Source organism: Scophthalmus maximus, chromosome 12 (assembly GCF_022379125.1).
Source record: "Scophthalmus maximus strain ysfricsl-2021 chromosome 12, ASM2237912v1, whole genome shotgun sequence".
Lineage (NCBI taxonomy): Eukaryota > Metazoa > Chordata > Actinopteri > Pleuronectiformes > Scophthalmidae > Scophthalmus > Scophthalmus maximus.
In genome coordinates, this window is record NC_061526.1 from 16,084,013 (window position 1) to 16,100,000 (window position 15,988).

At 47.3% G+C, this 15,988-nt stretch overlaps 1 protein-coding gene and 1 long non-coding RNA gene across 9 annotated transcripts in view; one reads left to right on the forward strand and one right to left on the reverse strand.

Moving 5' to 3' along the window:
• The window catches only part of foxp2 (forkhead box P2), a 104,043-nt gene that overhangs the window by 16,223 nt on the left and 71,832 nt on the right, over positions 1 to 15,988 (forward strand). The window contains exon 1 of one of the 7 annotated variants that reach the window (XM_047336331.1): positions 15,627 to 15,724. The exons of the other annotated variants lie outside the window; for them this stretch is intronic. The gene's annotated coding sequence lies outside the window, so the exon portion shown is untranslated. Of the gene's footprint in view, positions 1 to 15,626; positions 15,725 to 15,988 lie in introns of those variants that run through there. 7 annotated transcript variants of the gene reach the window in all.
• LOC118287960 lies at positions 11,737 to 14,801 on the reverse strand. 2 transcript variants are annotated; one of them, XR_007031917.1, is made up of 4 exons: positions 14,675 to 14,801; positions 14,347 to 14,511; positions 13,500 to 13,596; positions 11,737 to 13,385 (listed from the first exon to the last, which is right to left on the reverse strand). It is a non-coding gene; the product is annotated as an uncharacterized LOC118287960 (long non-coding RNA). The 2 variants fall into 2 exon arrangements; XR_007031916.1 differs by having other exon boundaries at positions 11,737 to 13,596.

Here is a 15,988-nt window from a genome sequence, read left to right on the forward strand (position 1 = left end):
ACACACACACACACACGTATCAAGCGAATGGCTGAAAAGGTGTCAGTGATGTTGAAGTGTGAGCCGAGCACAGGATGGGGAGATACTCTTTTTTTACGGCTCGGGAAAAAATCACAAGTTTAATGTTTTTTTTGAGGGGGAAAAGTAACACTTGGAGTCAAGAGCTTGCCGTCAAATGGCCGCATGTATATTCAGTTCATAGTATACAGTCTGTATATAGTGCAAGTGACAAAATGCAAAGGACCTTTAAGTTTTTGCTTGGCAAATTTCCCAGAATCTATACTCAAACAGATAGCTTTCACAAAAGTTATTAGACATTGCCACAGCCAAAACGTATTTCATTCACACGCTCTTTATTCTGCAACTCTGTAATTATACTTTTCTTTTGATATGTTCTTTCAAACCATTTTTGCAGGTGAGCCTTATTAGTTGGCTAGTTAGCATATTGCTGAAATGCGAAGGCCCGGCTCTTTGAGTTTTAACCCAGTGTCCGCTGAATGGCCCCTCGGTCTACAGTTCGAGCGAGGCGGCAGAGCCACACGTCGAAAAGGACCCCGCATTCATATTTCCACCTGGTGTTATATAAAACTCCCTTGTATTGGCCGTGCCTCCATTCTGTGCCGTAAAGTGGTATGGATGACATGGTAATACATTTGCATTGTGCCCGGTGATAAATACTCTACCAGGTCTTACTCACTCCACTGCCTCCGAATGTGTCCGGACAGCGCCTGCATTGTCAAAGGCACCGGGGGTCATTCAGAACTCAGTCGCCCCCCCCTTCCGCCCTTTGTCGAACGTTTCTGCGCGGGTGATAGTTTTCTCATTTATTTAGTGAATAGTCGGCGGGTGAAGAGAGAGTTTTACACTATGGAAATGATGGAATGGGTTATAATCTCCCACATATTCATCAGGGCAGACATTGGACGCTTGTGATACCAGTCCTCCATTTGGCTATTGTTCCCGTTCTCTTTGCCCATACTGTTCCCCTCAATGGGCACGGCCGGCTTTAATCCCGTCTCTCTTTTGGAATGACAATGTTTACCAGCTATCTTTCAATAAGGAGCCAGGAGCGTGACACACATCCCTCTGTCAGTAAATGCTGTGCCAATGTGCGAGATCCGGCTACAAAGGTATGGTATTGTTGGCCGTCTGCGTACGGCATGGGGAGGAGAGGATAGTTCGACCCCTAAAACCTTTTAGAACTTCTTCACCTCACTTCCACGTCCCATCCAAATACTTACTGTGTACAGCACATTATAGATAAATAAAATAATCCCCGCGACAGGCCTGTCCATTAAACATAACCCTGACATGGCAATGTTGGGTAATTATTGTACGTAAGTAGGGATTAGAGTTGTGGATGTTGACAGTAAAGTGGCTCTCAGAGCGTGTGTTTAACACACCTTTTTTTGTGGATCAGACACATTACTGCAAAGACGGAAGATGCCTGTACATACCCCCCCCCACCCGCCCCCCTCCTTCTTTCACAATACCCATGTCACAAGCTTATTTTTCCTCATTTATTTCTTATTTTTGAAAGGATGCATATGGGAAAGTGGTCCCAGACTTTGGCATATCACTTTGTATGTATATTCTGTATATGTACGAAACAAATCCCCGCTTTATTTTCCTCCATTTCATTAGCCCCCCTGCAAACCTCCCGTCACGTCTTGACAGCGTTAGGTATTAGTGCCATGGCTGCTAACAGGCATTAGTGTGTTTTCATCATTGTGTCATGCGCTGTTTTCCTCCCAGCCGTACCTCCCGTGCGTGCGTCTCCCGCTTTTGTGCCGAGGGAGAAAATGAAAAACAACCGTTGTGACCCCCAGCGACCCCTCCTGACGCGCAGTCAGTTAAATGGTTTGTAAGACGTTTAATTACCAAATGGTATAATCGTTATTCATCTCATCATTAGATGTATGATATTAAGTGAATTGCCTCCCCTGGGTCCCCGTGTTTCACAGATCAATAGATTTAGATGGCGCTTGAAGGGGGGGCCGGGGGGCGGGGGGCCGGGGATGGGCAGTTAAAACACTTCTGAGGCCCCCAATATGAACACATTGCATTGTTTCTGCGTGGCACAGTGGCGACATTCACTCATTTATTTATGCAATTAGCTTTTATATAGGTTTAATTATGCTAATGTCTACGGCTGCAACCAGGAATGGCTGTATGTGATTTTCTTTCTTTTTTTTTAATGGATCTACGGCTCCTGGGTTTATTTTGATGGTGAAAGGACATGAAACAATGGACAAGGTTACGGCACCGCGAGACTTCCCATCGGCTGAGTGCTTGCGTTTGCACTTTGGGACACTTTGTTGGTATCGGGCATTGTTTGAAGGCATTGTGGAGATTGCTAATGCAACGTGTAAACCCTCGGCGGCCCAGTAGCCTGCAGCTTGATATCGCCTCTATTCCCAGTGTGAATATGACTGAGTGGTGATCGGGGACTTGCTGCACCTCAAGCTGCTATTCACTGCAGCCAGCACTACTAGCCCGAGTTAATTGTCCATTATCTACTATTATCTAAGCCCCCCCCCCCTTTTATTCTCCCTCACTCATGATTCCAGCCGTCACCGCCAGTTTCACTCGCTCAATATGCTGTATCTTTTTTTTTTTGCCTACTTGAGCAGCCTTATACCACTTTTGTAGCCAAGTCTGGGCAACTGAGTTCAAACAGTAATAATGATTCCCTTTGTTCCCGAGGTACCGCGAACAGGATTCTGAGGGATGGAGTCGGCGACGCACCATGTTCATTTCTTGTCTTCTCATCTGACTACTTCGGTGGGCGGTGCTCTTGTGTCTTAATATTCCCACACAGAGTCGAGATTTAAGATTATTTATTTGGTGGGGGGGGAAAAAATAGTAGATGTGCAGAATGAAATTTCATTACGACTTTCAAAAAGTGTTGGACATCAGTGATGAGGTACAAAAATAATAACCTCTTATTTTGAATAGATAAATACTACAAATCGAAGTTGACGGAAGACGACCCTCTCTGCCGCGTGCCATCAGTGTGATAAGGTGATACGTCGATCTGCCGAGGAATCCTTAGAAATTTCACTTGATGGCACTGTTTTCCTTTTTGCTCCACGCTGAAGCAACAGGGCATGTTTTATGCATGCTGGGCACAATGTGAGAAAAAGCCTGGCTTTGCCACAGATACGCGTGTTCCTCTCTCTCCCTGTCCCCGGGCACCGAGGAACCGGGCAGGAACACTGGCAAACAATAAAACCGTGCACTTTGCTACTTAAAGAAAAAAAAACATTTGAAAAAATCGCTGCGCTTCGGATTGAATTGTTGAAACACATTGGCGTGTACTGGACTGTACATTAATTGTCTCTGTGTTTTGGAGTATTTTTTAAAATGTTTTGCTCGATGTGTCATTTCTTTGAACAACGTCGGGGGGTTTCTCATATTATGTATACTGTAAATATATATATAATGTCACCATTCAGCCATTTAAATTGATTAAATTACATTCCTCCTGTGCTGCCGGGCATTAGTTCAATAATTGCATCAACATGATGATACCTACTAGAAGGCCTGGAGTGTTTCTGCAGTTGATTTAAATCCACACCTTCCTCTGAACTACTACTTGATAAAGTTACACCCCCCCCCCCCTCCCCAACACACACACACACTCACACACAGTCATGCATTTATTAAGGGGATTAATTTCTTTATAGTTTAGAAATAAATAAAAAGTATGAAAGCATAAAATTCATTTGAAAGGGACAAACGACTGCCCTCTGCCCATTGCTCTCCCCGCTGCCTATACAGGAGGGGGGGGGGGGGGGGGGGGGATTAAACTGAGTTTAAATAGGGGCTGGATAGATGGATTGTGGGTGTGTATGGGTGGCGGGGGTCAAGATCAAGATTAAGTGCTCACAAAGCGACCGGTTCAGCGTGTTGTTCTGCCGGGCCCTGCCTCGTGAGCCCCCTGAAAAGACGCGATACATCACGGCGGAAAAAAACCCCCAGCGCCTGTGTTTTTCGGCGCCGCGCGCATCATAAATAAAGGTGTGCCTTTTTCATAATTGAGGCTCGTGCATGGGGAACGCGGCTGGAGATGAGAAATGGAAATCTGTGTACTGGTAAATAGATAATCACACAAAAGTAATTGAGGTTTTCAAACCCCAATCTAGTCTGCCAGCGTGAGCTCGTTTGCATGTTAATCACGTCGGTGATTTCCCTTCATCACAGGGAAGTCCGTGCGCACTTCCATAACCAGCTTTTAATTGCATTTAAAATGTCACAGAGGTGGAACACATGTAATTTAGCCAGAACTGTGTCCAAATTAATGGGCACTACTGAGACGCTCCATTGGACAGGGTTGGGAATGAGAGAGGCTGTCCATTGTTTGGGTCTTTATTAGAGATGCCTCGGTGTTACAGTCTCTCCACGATAACACCCCAACAGTGCCGTTTTTTCGAAGCGTACATCAAGACTTCGGGATGAAATCTGAAGGGCAGCCTGTGAACGACTTGACGCCATAAGTGGATGCCAACGTCCTGCGAAAAATAAGCCAAGTGGAAACGGCGAAAAAATGGAAGCATCAAAGGCGGGGAGCACAAAGTCCAAAGTGTTGGGTTTTTAAAAAAGCCAACAAGAAAGGGACCAATGGTTCATTTTCTTTCATCACCAGCGTATGAATTACCGAGATGATGTTTCCATAGCACAGCTTAAGGCACTCCAGAGAGGGGAAACCTGCAAAACAGACCTCTTTAATTTTTCATAGAGGTGGACCATCAGGAGCAATAAGCCAATACTCCTCTTCCTCTTTTCCAGATGCCTTCCTCACCACTGTATCTTACCAACACCCAAGCCCCTCTGACTTGTTTTTTTTTTTATTTTCCAAAAAAGAAAAAAGTTCTGCCGAGACCTACATGAAAGGAAGGAACTGTTGAAATGTTAATTTTACCATCTGCTGTCGAGGCCTGCTACCTTCTTTCTTTGTGTGTGTGTGTGTGTGTGTGTGTGTGTTTTCTCCCCCCCCCCCCCCCCCCCCCCCCCCCCCCCCCCCCCCGCCTACTTTAATTCCCAGTAGTTCTGTTCTGTTTCATGAATGTGCTGCTATTTTGGCCGTTTGAAGTCACGGGGTCCCTGTGAGCGTGACTTTGACTGGCTGGAAAATACAATGCCACATGGTTGGACGGTGGAGACTGTCCCATTAGTTTCCTGTTGAGAGCCCGGTCCCTCCTGGTAACCCTGTTTTCGTGTACCAGTCCCAAGGTTCCAGTTCCGCTCCCATGCCCACCCCCAGTACACAGTCTGTCTCCCTGAGCTGGGCTTGTTCCATCTCCCTCCACAGTCTGCAAGTCTTCGGGGACCCATCGAGTCTGTTTATCTTAATGCCGAGGATTGTAATCGCTCGTTTACAAGACCCCTAGCACCTTTCATCCAATAAAAGTTTTTTTCTCGGCGCACATTATTGCGAGTTTTTCCCGTAAGCTCAATAAACCCCCAGCAAATCCAAGGTAGAAATGAAATCCCAGACAGTTGTGTGTGTGTGTGTGTGTGTGTGTGTGTGTCCCCCCATCTTTTTTATTTTTTATTTTTTTTTTGTCCTTTTCTTCTCATCACAAAAGTTGACACTTTTTTTTTTTTTTTTTTAAAGCAAAAGTGTATTGCCAGGTTTGCTGTGAAGATTCTGCCAAATGGATAGATTCCATTGTGAGATTTGATAGTTGGCAATTAGGGTGAAACATCCTGTGTGCGGAGTTGCTTAGCATTTTCCTTGGCCGGGACCCGATTGTTTAGTCTGCTCTCATTGTGAGCTGTTTCTGAGCCGCAGTTGACGGTTGTTTGCAGAGCGCTGGGGGAAAATGTGAGAGGGGCCAGTGCCTTTCTCTGTTTATTTATTTTCCCCGTCCTTGGAGCTGGAATCTGATTTGTGTTCATGTTTCTCTATTCTCTCTGAGCGGTTTTTAAGTGTGGCTGCTGAAATCTAGACTCTGTATGACCTCACTGTGCAGCCTGTGTTTCATTAATGACCAGCCCTGTGGTTTTGGGGAGAGGAATATTTTTCATATGACACCGCCTTGCATTAGCGTGGAGCGGCAGCTGCGCAACCACAAAACCATCCAATTTTGTGGCTTTGAAAGGTGTGAAAAGTTCAGCTCCCTATAGCAAGCCTCGCATTCATAATTATATTCAGCGTATGCAAGAGTGCGCGCATATGTGTGTCAAGGAGCGGAACTACCGAGGACTTGTAAAAAGAAACCAACAAAAAAAAAAAAGAAAGGAGAAAAAAAAAAAGAGTCACCTGCTAATGAAACATTTGTCTTTCGTTCTCCTTGGCAACTTGTAAAGTAAATAGTGGAGATATATTTCAGAGTAAGACATTTACACACTTACAGATTCGACACCGTACGCCTTCGAGAAGCCACCTAAAATAATAAGCAGGGTAGCATTTTGACAGCTTGATTCGTTTTTAATAAATATTTCATTTCAACATGGTTTCATGCTTGTTTGGACCCTCGGCGTCCCTAATACAAGCAAGTCTTTTTAAGTCCTTTTTTTTTTTCTTCTTTTTTTTTAAGTGCCACATCTGGCAGAAGAAGCATTTCTTCGCAGATTGATTGATTTCCCAGGCTTTGTTGGTAAGGGGACTCACGCGAGCCGCGCAGCAATTGACTTAAGGGGCGTGCGACGATTCAGACACACGTAGCAAGCCTCTGAGCCCCTCCCCTCCTAAACCTGCCCAGACACTAGACTACTGTAAGTCCGTTTGTTACCCTGCAGGATATTGAATATCCAAAAAGGAAACCTCCGATTTGTCCCGGCCCAAAAAAACAAAGAGACCTTGTGCTGCCGCCCACTCGTCTTCACTTCTCCCCCTCACTTCAAAACCCAACGCTGGTGCGGTCGTCGCAGCGCAACAAATAAGATATCTCGTGTACGTTTCCATATAAATCCCGGCCATTCATCGCGGTTTTCTCCCGGCGCTCCTGGCAGCGCTACGTGCTGTGTTGTCCGCTGGGAGGCTGCGGCGGTGGAACAGGGGAGAGGTTGAGGTTAGTCGCCGGGGCTCAGGGAGAGTGAACAAAGGGGAACGATTACCTAATAGTCCCGCTATGTATCTGAAGTGGAACCCGCTGTTTGTTTGGGAAGGTTTCGGGGGCCGGATGCGCCGGGTGGACGTCTCGCAGGCGGCCGGCGGGTTCTCCCGAGCCGTCGGAAACATCCCCCCCCCGAAGAGACAGGCAACAGGCGCACGGCGAGGGAGTTAATGATGTTTCCCCAAGTTCGCAAAAGTGTTGACGACGTTGCCTCCCAAGTATAATTAGGTGCCTTGCTGTTAAATCAAGAGTCGGCCGCGATGACGGCTTGACAGGCGTTCTGCGAGAACCCACAGAAGCGGCGGCCCCGCGCACTATTTTTGGTGGCCTGGTGTCACGAGATCTTTGATGAGTCCGCTCTCGACTTGTGTCTGTTTGTACACAACTGTCTCGCAGGTTGTCACCGAGATGAGCGTTTCGCATATCGCAGCTCGCGCCAGAAGCGAATTCCTGGTCGGAGCACAAACATCATCAGCCTGGTGTAAACCACATAATTACATGCCAAGGCTGCGTGAAAACAAACGGAAACGGGGGGGGGGGCAGACACTCGTGTGCATCCGCAGGTAATTTATTTGATCTGTTGTGTAATTCTCTTAGATTAACCTCATTAAGAGAACACGTCAAGTGTCGCGAAGGTAGACCAATTTCTTGATACAACAGTGCGATTCCGTGCACCACGCTGCGAAAATACGTATATCACAAGATGAATCACTTCTCTTATTTCAATTTCTTGAAATGCAATTTTTTTGGGGGGGACAGTATCGCCCAAACCACTCTATTGATAACTTTTTTTAAATGGTGTTTTGCTGAATATCTTTTTTCTTAATTCTCTGAATAGCAGTCTTCCTTCCTCCTGCGATTTTTGAACAAACAGTTTTCAACCCCTTGATTCCCCGAAAAAATCCCTTCCAGCCGTGTCTGTTTTGGTAAATTGTACATCTCGTTCTATTTTCAAAGTCATCAGCGATTGCTTTTTTGCCACTCAGAGCACCGAACATGGACGGCTTTTAAAGGTAGTGAGTACGTCTGATAAGTGGCTCGATCCTTGCGCTAAACCATTTTTACTGAAGGTTTAATAGCTACTGTATAATGAATTATAATGTATTCTCTCCCATTCCAAATCCCCTCTAATATTGTCCTTCTGCTTTAGCAAAAAAAAAAAGTCCATCTGAATATTATTGTGACCAGCTCTTTGAGAATACAAATCAATTGCATGATTTTAAGTAGTCGGATTCATACTTTTTTTTTCGTAAATTCCCCCCCAATGCCAAATGGAATGGTGCTTGTATAACTGCAATTGCTAACCAATTTCAAAGTAGTGACAATTTTTTTCTTTCATGCCAAAGATGATTCACTGTGTTTGTGGTACACCATGGTCATTTCCAAGTCAACTGCGCGTGTGTTCGCATAAAATACAACTGTTCATTCGAACATTTCCGCCCAGTTTGAACTCATTGAAAAAGCAATAGGCTTATGAATCATCCTGCTGTTCCAATTTAATGGAACATACCTTTCAGTGACAGCGTGTGCCGGCACATCATCAAAGTGAAACTTCCCAGAGTTCCGCTTAACTTGTTGCTGAAATAGTTTCTCGTTTTCAAGAAAATTGCGGCGCGCCAAGTCGCAAGAAGTGTATCGGGGAATCTTCCCTGAAGGGGAAAAAATTGCCACTTGCGTACTTGTCTTTGACCAAAGTGAAGCCCCTCAACCACTCCAGGGGAACATCTGCTGTTTAGGGAGATGTAAAGGAGTAATTTTATTACTCGGTACATCTCCCCCTCAGAAGCCATTTCATTTCTCCTTTCAGCCTCCACAGAAGCCTTTATTTGATCTCATATTCCGGGGTAGGCCTGCCTCAGACTGGCTGGACTCCGTTTATTTTCATTTGGAAAACACATTAAGTGTCGGAGGGGTGGCACGGGATGGAGGTGGCGGCGAGCAGGGCCTCGTGGTGCGGAGGGGGACCCGAAGCGAGTTTCCCTTATCGCATGTAAATGTCCCCCCTGCGGGGATTTATCACCGTACCCGGTTGTTGGGCGCCAAACTTTACGTCTCGCCCCCTCCACTTCTCGCGGCTTAATCAAGATAAGTCGCTCAAAATCCGTCCGCGTACGGTCTCCTCTCCCGCCTCGCTATTAACTGCCGCGCTTGCGTCCATACGTTGAAACTGATACAGCTGGATACCCTTTCCCTCGGTGCTTTGAAAGTGCAGATCATTGGGGAAACTGTGCCATTTATTAGGTAGCCCACTTAGGCAGCCCAGATGTCGCTGGTCACTTGAGAGGGAGACGTCCCCATAAACCCTTGAGTCTTCGAGTGGGCGCAACACCTAACTAGAGTCAAAATTACCCCTGAACCCCCCCCGCCCCCCGCCCTTACACACACCCACACACTTCCTTAACTTCCACGTCTTGGGCTCAATGGTAAATCCTGAACCGGTGCAGCTGTCTGGTTGAGCCCAAAACTCATAAGAAGGTCCCACATTTCCTGGAAATCTCTCTCCCCTCCCCGCTCTCTCTTATTTATCAGTCCCCGCGTCTGTCCCTCTGCTTGTGCCTGCAGCGCCTTTATCCTCTCCAGCCCACGTCTGGTGACAGCGCAATGAAAACATTTTCGGGAAAAGTGTTGTTTCAGTGCTCCGGAAGTCCCACTCACCTAAGTAGTTCCTTCTCCATGTCTTGTCTGTCTCATTTTCTTTCTTTTTTTTTTTAAAGCGGGGGATGGAGGGGATTCATAGCCTCTACTGGGCTCAGTTCCACCCAATGAATTACCTCCAGATGTAATTCCTATCCCCCCGCCCTTCGCCCTCAAATTAGTGGCTAGTAAAAATTAGGTCTGAATTAGCCGCGGTGTGGCGAGTAGAAGTTTGAAATTTCCACATAATGAGTTTATTATTCTTTGCTGGAATGCCATTTTCCCGAAATTAATTTGATCGAGGGCTTTTTTTTCAGGTGTAATTGGTGTCTAGCTGAACGGTGTTTTAGTCATGAATGGATAGCCACTGTGTCAGCAGTAAGTAAGAAGGCCAAGGTAATCAGAGGCCTCCGAGGGCCGCGCTCTCCGGCACTGAGAACAGAACGCTCCACGTCTCAGTTGCTTCTGGAGACGATCGCCCCAAAAATGTCCCCCCCCCCCGACATCCAACTCCTGGTCAGTGGTTTAATATTCCTCTCATACCGGTTGAAAGTATTTTTCATTGCTACTTGCAAATGCATCGGCGGGATTCCTTGGACCTTAGATAGTGGCTGTTGCAGCGCATACACAGGTGCTGTGCTCTTTTGACTGTCAGTGGAGCTTGTCCTGCTTCCATTCAACTGTGTAGCCACGGTTCTGGGAATGATAATCTCTTTGGCAGTGCTGGGGATGTGGGATCCTCTGGACGCCGCAGATCACTGTCATAAGTGGGTTTCGGATTCGTCCCTAACAGGAAATATGAATGTTGTTTCGCACATTTCTCTCCGTGGCCAGGAACATTAATAAAAAAAAAAAAAAGACAAAAGGGAAAATAAACCCACCACAGCTGAGTCGCATGTCGCTTTCCTCTGAGTAGGAATCTAATGTTAAGTGCAGCCGTCTTTACTATATGATAGTATCTACTGCTGTGAAAAAAAAGGGGGAAGTTGTCTGGCGCGCTCGACTCTTTCATCTAATTCCAATCTGCTGCATAACAGGTAAACTGCTGGGAGCCGCACTTGCTTGTTTAAATTCACCCGGCTCAGCCGAGCCTTTGATTTCAGCAACTCGTTTAATTCAAATGCGCTCTTGAAGAAAAGCTATTTTTCTTTCTTTCCGTTTTTTTTTTTTCTTTTAAGGAAGAGGGGGGTGGGGTCGGGCATTGGCGGCAGTGGGGAAAAATAGGAGGCGGCATAGGAGAGCCAATTTAACCTGGAGTGTCTGTCGCTATGTCTACAAGCTCCTTCGTTTCAAGAGGCCCGGTCAGCTTGAACCGTCTGACTCCTGTCGTTTCGATCTCTTTTTTTGTGTTTTTCTCCTGTAATGTATACTTTAATTCCCGCCCGCCCGCTGTCTGCGTGGAGCAGCAGCGTCGGGCAGAAGCAGCTGGAGGAGAGGCGCAGGTATCATTATGCCCTCGGAGAAGCACCAGCGGAACACTGCTGAGTGCTGGACGTGGCTCCTCGCAGTGTGTGTTGATACTCCTGGGGCCCAGTGAACGCACAGCCGAGTTTATTTTTCAATAGGAACCCGAGGCCTGGGCCGGGCCGGGGAGGGCTGCAGAGCCCACCCTCCTCCTCCTCCCCGCTGCTTACTGGGGCTGTTGATATTGAGTCGAGCAAACACTCTCTCAGGGATGTCCTGTTGGGCTCCCAGCCAAAGTCGCAAATGGAAGTCACATGTGGCGACTCCCAGAGGAGAGGCGGTGAGGCCCTAATTCACACCCATCGCGACTACCTCTTTTCCTTGTATAAGTTTTTTATTAAAAAACAATAAACCAACACGTAATGGTCATTTTGCAGACCAAATCTAGGCTTTTAATTTCCGTCTTATTCACTGATTCAGAAATTGAATATTTCTTAAGAACAGTTTTATAAGCAACAACAAAACAAAACAAAAAACATATTTATTATTATGATTGCTGTATTCAACCCCCCTCCCCTCCCTCCACCTTCATTCACTGTTCTATTATTTTTTTCTGGCAGTGGAATACATATGCAAATATATTTGGACTCTGTCATTATCAACCACTTAATAGGCATTTCATTAGGGATTTTTTTTTTGTTGAATGCACGGTGCAAAGGCAAGTTGCCATGGATACCCCGGCGCTTAAGTCCAGTATATTAAAACGGTGCTGCCTTCCAACCACTTATATAATCACCGGTCCGTAATGGTCTCTGCTCTCTGGCCATGAGCAACTTATCGTGTGATCAGCGTTGCCCGGGACTAAAAACGAGCCTCACCCCCTCATTAAACCTTGTTTGGCTCTTTTATTTATTTTCTTTTATATATTTATTTGCAGGCAGGACTAAGTGGCCCATGAATTGTGCTTGTGGAACATCTGTGTGACAACTAATGAATGGTGCTGATGTGCGTGTGTGCTCCGTTTCATATGCGTGGCGCTTGGCTCTTTGGAAACACTAGTTATCACTGTATGGGAGTTGTTGGGGGCAGTCGAGCATATTTTTGTAGAAGGCGAAATCACTTAATTTGTTGTTTTTTTTCTGTCTGACTGGCACTTAGATGTGAGAATGGAGGAAAGGGAGTGAAGTCGAATGGATAACCTCCCAGTGCAAAGTGAACATCATTCATATACTCTATTCATACGCTCCAATAAATTCTATGCTCCCATTGGCATGAGAAGCCACAGTCTTTTTCCTCTGGGCACCTTTCGCCTTCTCTTTTGTTCTGATGTCACTTAAAACAAGCACAACAAGTCCTCCAGCTTAGCGGCGAACTATGTCGTATGCGTAGACCGCTTCCTAAATTAGCACCCCTACTGGCGACAGGAGGTACGCCACAAAAACTACTTCAGCGCATTGTGGGGTTTTATTTGATGGACCCGCGCGAGGTTAATGAGCTCGTAAGGGGGATGATGAGGGCTACATGGCAGAGAATAAGTACCATTACTCTACAGAATATAAGCAGATTCATTGAAATACACAGCGGCCGCGTGCACAGCGGCCACTAGAGGTCTGCGGCCTTTAAAACGACCACACAGGGTCGTAACAAGCCGCTTGAAAAACAACCTATGTGGTCGTGTTTTGGGTGGAGGACAGTCTCGGTTAAAATATAATGTTTCTTTAAAACAACGATTTGTTCATTTATGTGACGAGGATGCAATTTTCAGCCGATGGTCGGTGAAGGGTTGGTGTAGTGTCGCCTCACGTGGCTGAGGGGCAGGGCGGCCACTGGCTGACGAAAACCCCATCGCGGTGCTCGTACTTTGCGGCGGCACTGGCGCTGCTGAAGTGACGGTGGCAGGGATGACGGGGGAAACGGCTGTGATGGTCTCTTGACTTTGTCTAATGATCCAGAGGCAATGCACTTCATGGGGGTTTTAATTGAAAATTAATAGTAAGTGGTATAGTGTGCGCGCGTGCGTGCGTGCGTGCCAGGAGAATGGAAGCAACATCCGTCGCCGTCATTGTGACGACGTCGTGCTGCTCCTACCAGCTGCTGCCACCATCATCCCCCTCCCCGCTGTACCCGCTACACATGTCTATCCAACCCACCAGCTGCCCCACCACCACCCCCCATTCTCTCTCTCTCTCTCTCTCTCTCTCTCTCCTCTCACTGTTCTGCTGCCACCACATCGAGACGCTGGTGGGCCTGTTTGTCTCCGTTGACCTTGGCGGCGGCAACGCACTGGAAGAAGAGACAGGGGGAATAAAATACCTGAAGGGAGGAGGCACACAATTGTCACAGATGTGCAGAAAAGGAGGGGGGGGGTAGCTTTCGCCCTAGTAAAGCGAACGTTACCCAGGCCAGAGGCCTCTTGTTTGTCTTTTCCAGCGAGGCACTCTGAGTAGTTTATTAAAGGGGCTGAAGGAGCTTTTGGAGCCCGGAGCCCTCAGAGCTGAAAGAGAAATGAGAGAAATTACTGGCATAATGTGGATGCTTAGAGCAATTAACAGCAGTTGTATTATGTTAGCCCTCTTTGCCGCTCTCTGTCGCTTTTTTTTTTTCGCCCTCCACTCTCGCTTGCTTTTGTGCTCTTGCCCCCCCCCCCCTCCCTCCCTCCCTCCCTCCCTCCCTCCCTCCCCCTCCCTCTCTCTCTCTCTCTCTCTCTCTTTCTCCCACTTGCCTTGGCTCCCACTGTCTCTCTCGCTGTGCCGTGATTGTTTAGTGTTTACCCTCTCCGCCTCAGAGCTCAGACAGTTGACAGTAATAAGAATGCTACATCTTTGGGTCCGTGTTGTTCTCTCAATAATGATATCACAGGGCTGAAATATGCTCCAGCGGAGCCGCGGAGATAATGCACTATTCAGAGCCTGTTAAATCATGCCGGTGCGCCAGTCGGAGCTGTGAGTTCAAGTGGTCTTTACCCCGCGCTGGGGGCTACATCTTTTTCCTAAATAAATCTGTCATAGTTGCCCTGGGTGCCTCTCCTTAAAACATAATGGTTCTCTTGCACTCCCCCTAACCTCACGCTGTGCATCCCTGCACAGGCCGTGTTCGTCTGTCGGGGGTGAATCTAATTTTGGAGTTGCAATTCTGCCAGATTTAGGTGTCCTTTTCTTTGCGTTTGATATTTGTGTATACGGCACAAATGTGTATGTAGGCAAAAAAAAAATAATTAAATAAATAAAAAAAACTCTTCTTGTACTAAATCTCTCAGGCCCATGTGGCACAGCGAGTTGGTGGCAGATGGACTGGCTCTCTGCATCTGCTGTGTGCAGACTGGGGGCTTTGTACTCCTCTCTCCTGGGGAAGACCGAGCCTTTCTTCTTGCCAGTAGATTCCTGTCTGTTGGAGCGACTAAGAAAAACATCTGTGGCATGCAAGGGAGAGGTCGAGAGAGAGGCGGGGGGGGGGGAGTAATAGGGAGGGAATTAAAATGGGAAAAATGTCTAAAGCCCAGTCCAGTAGCCCTATAATATTTGATCTCATTGCCGTGTTGTGCATTGTTTACAGCTGGGTAAACACGTCCCTACCTCACGTTCAGCACATGCGAGCCCACCCCAGCGTTCATCCGGCTCGCTCCGGCTTTCGTCGGCTTCTTTAGCAGGCGGCGGCGGGGAGGGAGGGAGGGAGGGAGGGAGGGAGTGGGGGGGGTGTGGGCGGCTGGCGGTGTCTTGCGGTTCCTGTTAAATATATTGAAATAATTCATTAGGAGAGACAAATATCTCAATCTCCATTCGTGACATCTGCACAGACGCGTTTGCCTTTTTGAAAACTGTGGCTTTTAAAAACTGTGGCTTTTAAAACCTGTGGCAATGAAACGTTTGTCAGTGTTTGTTTTTCGACTTCAATTTGTATTTATTTATTATCATTTGTTTCATGCTTAAAAAGGCTAGTGGGAGTGTGGACAGTGGCAGTCGCCAAACGAGTCTCAGAAAGCATCCTCTTGGCGTTTTCCTCCGAGAAAAAGTGAGGGAGCATTCGACATGTGGAGGTCTCCCCACTTCTGAACCTCTGTGGTCCTCCTCCCCTCTCGGATTCCTCTACGAAAAGCCTCCCCCCCCCCCCCCCCAACACACACACACACACACACACACACACACACACAGTTCCTTCGCCATCTCTCGCCACCCTCCGCCCCCTCCTCCCTCCGCTCCCCACGACCAGCCCCCCCCTACCCCACCGATCAAGCGGCTGGTTTTTGTGTACTATTGGTCCTCGGGCGTCAAAACAATCCGGCGGGGCTGCCTGACTTGTTTTAATTAGGCAGCACTGAAACGGCAACTGTCTCTCAGACGTGACCAGGCAGAGGTGCTCTCTCCTCTCACTACTGTAAATACCGCTGTAAATATTTCTCTGGTGATGTCGTTGACACTCGGCGTCAGCTAGTTTTTTCTCTACTTTCCCCCCCCCCCCCTTCCATCCCCCCCCCCACACACACACTTTTGATGCTCTTTTTCTACCCGCTGGCATTTCCCCCCTCTCCTCATTTTTGATACACGCTTACGCTTCCAGTCTTCTGAGAATATTTCTTCAAATGCTTCTTACCGGAGAGCGTGGATTTTTCTGCCGTTGTTTAAAAGGTAGGTCCTTTTCATCTGCGGCTCTCTCCCCTCTGCTCTTTTGCAGTCGCGGACTGTTTAGGACTTTGGTTTGGATATGGACTTGTGGTGTGGTAGCAGTGCTTTTGTGATAGATTGTATTTGGGTAATGCATGGATGTGATGTGGCCGATTGTTTTTAAGAGTCCTAAACACTCTCTGCCGGAGCGCGGTGTGGAGGCTCCCGACTGCCGCTTAGCCCTTTACTAATCCCATTCAGACTCTTTACGTCTACGCACACGCGCGC